Here is an 8563-nt window from a genome sequence, read left to right as displayed (position 1 = left end):
CCAAAACACAGAGCTTAGGATTTCATACTGTCATATCCCTTGGAGTTACACAAGCAAGCAATAAACCAACAGCCGGCATAAGACAAGCAGAGTTTATACACCCAAAAGGAGAAGACCCAATGACCTCATCAAGTTCACTAGACTTTGATCTGGCTGCTGCTTTTATGTGGCAGGTACTCAGCTAGCCCAGGGATGGGTGGCAGTACAGAGACCTGAGAGAGACACATATATAGATAAACAGATTCCGATCTTAGTTCCACTAGTGTAAATCTACAGTAACTCCATTGACTTGAGTTTGTGTGTGTTAGAAATAACCAAACTGGTTGTCCCAGGGGCGGATTGGGGAGACAGAACCCTTTATTGCCTGCTCATTCCACCTCAATGCCACGAATGAGTGATGAGGGGGTTACTTTACAATCCTTTTATCCATACCAGTATGTAAATGTATACATTTCCAGCAACTCCCCATTGACCCTTATTTGATTACATTGACACCTATAAAATCAATATTAACAACTACACAATGAATATAATTATACCCGCCCCGTTTTTTGTTTACAAGATTACCATACAGAGGGCAGGCACATCACCTTAAAACCTATACATTTTACACCAACATTCTTTGAAGTAAAGGTATGCCGGGGGGAAGGAAAATAATGCTTTCTTACTGCCCTGGCCTTGTGCAGGAGTGGTGATAGTGAGCCGCATCCCCTGCACAGATGGCCAGGCAGGGAGAAAAGAAGAGAGATAACAGACTTTAACTAGAATTCACACCAATTAACGGAAACAAAGTTTCCCCTTGCCTTGACCCCGTTCCCTGTAACTTAGGCCTGACAATTTGTCCAGCTTTTAACTCTTTACTCTCCTACAGTGTGTATTTTTGCCACTGTAAATGCCCCTTTGCATGTAAAGAGATTGCAAAGCATGTTCTCACAGAGACACTAATGTCACCTATTGATTACATTTCTATACAGACACAGAATGAAATCACAGTCAAAGGAAAAAGATAGACCTTTAATTTTTAGTGGATAACCACCACCCTGTCATTTTCTGCAGGGAAGCTTTTATCTCCTTGTTTCTCATGCTATAGATGATGGGATTCATCACTGGAGGCAGCACGGAATAGAAAACAGCCACTACGAGATCCAGCCATGACGTCGTGCTGGAGAGGGGTTTCAGGTAGGCAAAGCAACCAGTGCAAGCTAGCAAGGAGATCACAGTGAGGTGAGGCAGGCAGGTGGAGAAGGCTTTATGCTGGCCCTGCTCTGAGGGGATTCTCAGCACCGTGCTGATGATCTTAACGTACGACACAGTTATAAAAACAAAGCAGCATGAGGCTAAGCCCACACTAAAGAGAATGACCCCCGTTTCAGTGAGGTAGGAGTCAGAGCAGGTGAGCTTGAGTAGCTGGGGAATGTCACAGAAGAACTGATCCACTGTGTTGCCTCTGCAGAAGGATACTGCGAATGTGTTCCCGGTGTGCAGGGCAGCATAGAGAACACCGCTGGCCGGACCCCGGCTGCCATTTGGACACAAGCTCCCCTGTTCATCACCATCTCGTAGTGCAGCGGCTGGCAGATGGCGATGTAGCGATCGTACGCCATGACAGTGAGAAGGAAAAAATCTGCTCCCACCAAGAAGGGGAGGAAAAAGACTTGCATGACACATCCAGCGTAAGAAATGGACCTGGTGTTCATGAGGGAATTGGCTGTGGATTTGGGGAGGGTGACAGAGATGGCGCCAATGTCTAGGATTGACAAATTGATCAGGAAGAAGTACATGGGGGTGTGAAGGTGGCGGTCGAGGGCTATGGCTGTGATAATAAGAAGGTTCCCCATCAGGGCTGCCAGGTAAATCACTAGAAACACAACAACGTGCAAAATCTGCAGCTCCCGCACCTCAGAGAATCCCAGGAGCAGGAACTCGGTCTCGGTGGTTCCGTTGGACATTTTCTTCCTCAGCACATTGTGTCCTGCCTGCGGAGGGAAGGAGAAGGGCGACGGTGAGGATTAGAGTGACCGAGGGAATGACCCTGATTCCTCTCTCCATGATAACTGACGATGTGACTGTCAGAGCACAGCCCTGATGACATCCACTGAGCAGGGGCGGTGAGGGCTCCTCGCTGCAGGGAATGAGATGACTAGTCCGGTGCGTTATCCCTCTGATGTCAATCCGCACAGGTCTTGGAAGCTGGGTCAGTTCACACCTGTGAAGGTTTCAGCCAAGACCTGGCTGGTTCAGAAGATGGAACAACGTACAAGCTGAATCTTATATTCCTAACAGAGAAAGAAAGTCCCTCTATTGTGACCAAAAGCAGGCTCAAAGCTTGGGCCTGGAACTGAAATTCTAAAACACCAGCACAGCCTGAGCCCCATTGCCAGGGGAAATACGACATAGACACACCCAGTGTCCTACATGGCAGCTCTGCTTTATTGATTCTACCCGAACACCACATAGACAGCCTGTAAGCTAGTCACACATTGATTTATGGCCCCCCAGGGCCACCCACGTTTACATAGCGATGTCATGATGGGTTAGTAGCACGGCTCAGTTACTGCTGTGTTGTATTGTTTCCCTTTGTGACTTTCTGTGTGTGCAGTGAGGGTCAGTGGCAGTCAGGAGATCCGGGTTCTGTTCTTGGCTCTGCCACTGACCTGTTGTGTGACCTTGGGCCAGTCACTTTTCCTCCCTGGGACTCTCCTTCCCTCTCTCCCCTCCTCTGCCTGGCCTACTAGGACTCTGAGATCTTTGGGGGATGGGCTGTGCCTTATGATATGTCTATTCTGTGCACCTAGTTACAATAGTTGTGCTCAGCTGCCAGCAGTGATGGAGCCTGGATATGGTGCTAGACAAAGAGGTTTCTAGTCCCATTTGTAGGAGAGTGAAGAGTTAAAGCTGGACAAATGGTCAGGCCTAAGCTACAGGGAACGGGGTCATGGCACGGGCAAACCTTGTTTCTGGTAATTGTGTGAGTTCGAGTTAGAGTCGTGTTATCTATGGGGAGTTGCTGGAAATGTATACATTTACATACTGTTATGGGTAAAGGATTGTAAAATAACCCCTAGTTGCTCACTCGCGGTGTCGAGGTGGAACGAGCAGGCAATAAAGGGTTCTGTCTCCCCAGTCCGCCCCAGGGACACCCTGTTTGGTTATTTCTAACACCATTGACCTCCTCCTTGTCTATCTAAGCTTCATGTCAGGATAGATAGATTTGGCTGCTGGGTTGAACTCTGAAACTGGGTTCAAAAGTCCTAATCCATGGAAAACATCCTGTGGGTATCAGGTTTGCCATTCACACTGTTTTACAGAAATCAAAGCAGAGGCAACAGAATCAGTGGGTTTCCAGTTACAGGGTTATTAGACAACGTTAAAGTTTCCCACACTTGTTTAAAGTTTAAATTTTATTGGACAATTTCAGTTGAATTTTGGGTGTTTGGTTGATTGGTTGCTCTTTTGGATGGAAAATTGGGTTTTTAGCAAACCAACATTTTTCACACAATGTATCTGCTTTCCTTGAAAATCTGTTCTTGTGTTGGAAAGCGGAATACTCAAAAAGCAATCGTGTTTGGTTTTCATTTAAAATCTACAAATTTCACCTGGATGCTTTCAGCTGCCTAAAGCTGAAAAAAAATGGGTTGGGGCTTTCTGATGAAAAATCCACATTTTCTACAGGAGGAGGTTTTTTTCTTCTGACTATCTCTGTTTGTTTGAGTAACTTAATAGCAAAATGCTTAAATGAGTTCTGACAGGAAATCTGATCTGTGTTCTTTAAATTTCCCTTGTATCTTAACCCCCACACATATTTAATTGAAATAGCACACTTACTGTACTGACCGCTGTGGATTTTTCCCCAAAAAGTGATGGATTCAGTCGTCCACCTCCAGGATTCTTCAGTCGTTATCTATCTATCAAGCTATGTAGAAGCCAAAGACAGAACTAGACTCAGCCCGGTTGCTCTCTGCAGCTGAGCAGTGTGTAGCTGGCTTTGAGCGTCACTGGCATTAAAGGAGCGATGCTGCAGGAAGGTGATTTGCCCATGTCTATTTCCTAAGGGCTTGTGGGACTCACTCCTGAGAGACCTGAACAGCTCAGAAGCAGAGGCCCAGAGGCAAAACTTCATAGACTCATTAATTTTAAAGCCAAAAGGGGCTATTCTGCTCCTCTAGTCTGACCCCCTGCCTAGCACAGGCCCTAGGATTTCCTGACTCCAGCTTCTGTGCTTTCAGTGGGTCAGGATTACCAAGGGATTTGGGCACCTAAAGATGGAGACAGGGATGCACTGGGATTTATCAAAGCTCCTAAATGAGCCACGTAGCTAAGTACCATGGACATTCAATGGGAGTTAGGAACCCGGCTCCAGACGGCTCCAGTCCCAACTGCAGCCCCGCCCTGCTTCAATGTGGCTCAGCTCATCTTGGCTCTCAGAGCTGCACCTCGGGCCCCTCTGGTTCTGCTGCTGTGGGTCTGCTTAGCTCAGCTCCCTGGGCTTCTTTTCTGACCTTCCAGCCGCTGGCTCCCGTGTCTCAGGTGCTGCTTTGTTCTCCGCTTGGCCCCGTTCTCTGCAGGCAGCTCCAGCTCACACAGAGGATGCCCCCCCTCCACATTGGCCTGCCCACCCTGTCAATCAGGATAATCTGGAACATTGGCCTTTATGCACTGGCCCTGGGGGCTGTCCATCTCAGGGCCCTGATTTCCCACCCTCCCTTCCCCTGTCCTTTGGTACTGAGAGATGGCCCACTAAGTCGACCCACGAAATTTCAGTAAGGCGCCAACAGTCCCCTTACACTCAGACCCTCCCTGCACAGAGCAAAAACGCCCTGTTCACCAGGCCCCTGTCTCTGTGACATGGGTTCAAACTGTGATGTTCTATCTGTTATCGGATTATTTTCCCTGGAGGGGGGAAGGGAAATCATTTAGAGACCATACAAATCAATGACCCCAAAGACTAGTTTTGACGGCTGTCAATGGTGGTCCTTCAGCAAGGTGTCAAACACCTGTCCCAGGCAGGGCAGCTGTCTGGAATACAGCACAACACGCTGCCATTGAGAAAGAGTGGACTTGTCCCGTCAGCTTGCCAATAAATCCACAGATATGACATTTCATACCGTCATATCCCACTGAGTTACATGAGCAAACACTAAACCAACAGCCATCATACCTCAAGAAGAGGTTATACACCCAAAAGGAGAAGACCCAGAGATCTCACGTAGTCCACTAGACTTTGATCTGGCTACTGATTTTATGTGGAAGATGTTCAGATAGCCTGGGAATGGGTGGCAGTACAAAAACCTAAGTTAGACATGGAGATAGATAAATAGATTCTGATTTTACTTACAATTGTGTAAATCTACAGTAACTCCATTGACTTGAGTTTGTCTGCAGTTTTGTCAGTGTAAATACCCCTTTGCATGTAAGGAGTGCAAAACATGTTCTCACAGAGACACTAATGTCACCTATTGATTACATTTCTATACAGACACAGAATGAAATCACAGTCAGAGGAGGAAGACGGACCTTTAATCCTTAGTGGATAACCGCCACCCTGTAAGTTTCCACAGGGAAGCTTTGATCTCCTTGTTTCTCATGCTATAGATGATGGGATTCATCACTGGAGGCAGCACGGAATAGAAATCTGCCACCATGAGATCCAGCCGTGACGTTGAGCTGGAGAGGGGTTTCAGGTAGGCAAACGAAGCAGTGCAAACTAGCAAGGAGAGCACAGTGAGGTGAGGCAGGCAGGTGGAGAAGGCTTTGTGCCTGCCCTGCTCTGAGGGGATTCTCAGCACCGTGCTGATGATCTGACCGTACGACACAATTATAAAAACAAAGCAGCGTATCAATAAGCCCACAATAAAGAGAATGACCCCGTTTCAGTGAGGTAGGAGTCAGAGCAGGTGAGCTTGAGTAGCTGGGGAATGTCACAGAAGAACTGATCCACCTTGTTATCTCTGCAGAAGGATACTGCAAATGTGTTCCCGGTGTGCAGGGCAGCATAGAGAACACCGCTGGCCCAGGCCCAGGCCCCGGCTGCCATTTGGACACAAGCTCCCCTGTTCATCACTCTCTCGTAGTGCAGTGCCTGGCAGATGGCGATGTAGCGACCGTACGCCATGACAGTGAGAAGGAAAAAATATGTTCCCATCAAGAAGAAGAGGAAGAAAAAGACTTGGGTGACACATCCATCATAAGAAATGGACCTGGTGTTCATGAGGGAACTGGCCATGGATTTGGGGACGGTGACAGAGATGGAGCCAATTTCTAGGATGGACAGATTGATCAGGAAGAAGTACATGGGGTTGTGAAGGTGGTGGTCAAGGGCTAAAGCTGTGATGAAGGTTCCCCATCAAAGCTGCCAGGTAAAGCACTAGAAACACCACAAAGTGCAATATCTGCAGCTCCCGAACGTCTGAGAATCCCAGTAGAAGAAACTCGGTCACGGTGGTTTGATTGGACATTTTCTTCCTCAGCACATTGTGTCCTGCCTGCGGAGGGAAGGAGAAGGGTGACAGTGAGGATTAGAGTGACCGAGGGACTGACCCTGATTCCTCTCTCCATAATAACTGACGATGTGACTGTCAAAGCATTAAAGGAGCGATGCTGCAGGAAGGTGATTTGCCCATGTCTATTTCCTAAGGGCTTGTGGGACTCACTCCTGAGAGACCTGAACAGCTCAGAAGCAGAGGCCCAGAGGCAAAACTTCATAGACTCATTAATTTTAAAGCCAAAAGGGGCCGTTCTGCTCCTCTAGTCTGACCCCCAGCCTAGCACAGGCCCTAGGATTTCCTGACTCCAGCTTCTGTGCTTTCTGTGGGCCAGGATTACCAAGTGATTTGGGCACCTAAACATGGAGACGGATGCACTGAGATTTATCAACGCTCCTAAATGAGCCACGTAGCTAAGTCCCATGGACATTCAATGGGAGTTAGGCACCTAACTTGCTGAAGTGTTACTGCAAATCCCACAAGGCAACTATTAGCTCCTTTAGATGCCTAAACCCCTTAATTCTGGCCCCAGGTCTCTCTTGGCATCTTCCAAGGCCTGGGCTTCTCTTGACTTTCAGAACTATGAAGGCTGGGATTTGCAAAGGAGCCTAAGGGAGAGTAAGGAATGCACGTCTTGGGGGCCTAACTCCCTTAGACTGCCTTGAGAATCCCAGCCTAAAATGATAACAAGGGCAGAGCTCCGTGCCTCAGTTGCCCCAGCTGTAACCTGGGGAAGAAGACCTGGCACTGGAGGAATAATTCACAATGGATGGTGTAAATAAGGGTTGTGAACGAGTCAGTTTATTTGAGCTCCTACTGGATTTTTGTAGATCTGGGTGAAATACTCATCACATTTTCTTCAAACAGAAATTGGCAATTCCGATGTTCCAGTGGGAAACAGGCAAAGTCCAGTGCCCGTGTCTGACAGGGACCAGCACCTCATGCTGCACCATCACAGTCTGAAGCACCAGCTCATGTGAAGGGTGGGGGCGATCTCCCCTGAGTTTAGCCACTACAGCCCTGTCTGCCTGAGTCTGCCCAGAGCCTGAGACAATAGCTCTGGGAGAGGGAAACTTCCCTAGATACATCCAGGGTTCGCATTCCCAGTCCCACTTCTCTGGAAGACCCCATCAGCCCCACCCCAGCAGGGGGCTGGGTGCAGAGGAGGAGAGGGGAAGCAGACTACAGTCCTGCCGACCCCCTCACCCAACAGATACAACCTAGCTGGGGAGATGAGGAGTGGGTTAGGGTTAGGGAAAAAAGCAAGCAAGCAAACGAAGGACTCTAGTCCTGTTTAATAGTGCAAGGGGTCTGGCTGTGGGGGTCGGGCAGGTGCTGGATGCAGTGGGGTGGGGGGTGAGGGTCTGGTTGGGAAGCTTGGCCAAATTGTGTGCGGGGGTGGAGGGAAGGATGAAAATCTTGCAAGGGAGTCAGGGGAGGGGAGTCAGGAAAGGGGCTTGACAGCAGGGGACCAGCCAGAGTGAAGGGGTGAAGGGTCTGGCTGGAGGGCTCAGCTGCAGTGTGCAGAGAGAATATTAGGAAAATCTCTTTCCCCAGGAGGGTGGTGAAGCACTGGAATGTGTTACTTAGGGAGGTGGTGGAATCTCCATCTTAGCAGTTTTAGGTGTGGCTTGACAAAGCCCCTGGTTAGGATGATTTAGTTGGGGTTGGTCCTGCTTTGAGCAGGCAGTTGGGCTAGATGACCTCCTGAGGTCCCTTCCAACTCTAATATTCTATGATTCTATGATTCTAGATACCTGCCGAGGTCTCTTCCAATCCTAATCTTCTAAGATTCTGTGACTGAAGATCAGCAGAGAGTTTCAGCGAGTGTTTTCCGCCCCATGCTGTGTCCATGTGGCACAGCACACAGGACATGAAGGCTGAGGACAGCTCTATCACTCTCCCATGTTCAGCACCAATACACACAGCATCGTAGTATTTTTCTCCATGGTGTCTTGTCAAAAATTCAGACAATTGTGAATACAAATAAAACACAACGTTTGTTGCTGCAGGTAATTTCTTGTGTCCCTAAGGACACAGCAGAGAAATCCGGCCTGGGCTTGGGCCATTGTTGTCCATCT

The 8563-nt window shown here is 48.4% G+C and overlaps 2 pseudogenes; both read right to left on the bottom strand.

Moving 5' to 3' along the window:
• Positions 1 to 1014: 1014 nt before the first annotated feature.
• Positions 1015 to 1949, bottom strand: LOC137165814 (olfactory receptor 14A16-like; annotated as a pseudogene).
• Positions 1950 to 5516: 3567 nt separating this feature from the next.
• LOC137166190 (olfactory receptor 14A16-like) lies at positions 5517 to 6112 on the bottom strand (annotated as a pseudogene).
• Between the last annotated feature and the right edge of the window lie 2451 nt (positions 6113 to 8563).

Source organism: Emydura macquarii, unplaced genomic scaffold, assembly GCF_026122565.2.
Source record: "Emydura macquarii macquarii isolate MOO-44397 ecotype Brisbane River unplaced genomic scaffold, CSIRO-AGI_Emac_v2 contig_52, whole genome shotgun sequence".
Lineage (NCBI taxonomy): Eukaryota > Metazoa > Chordata > Testudines > Chelidae > Emydura > Emydura macquarii.
The sequence above is the reverse complement of the archived record's forward strand: the minus strand, read 5'-3'. Positions and strand labels throughout refer to the sequence as shown.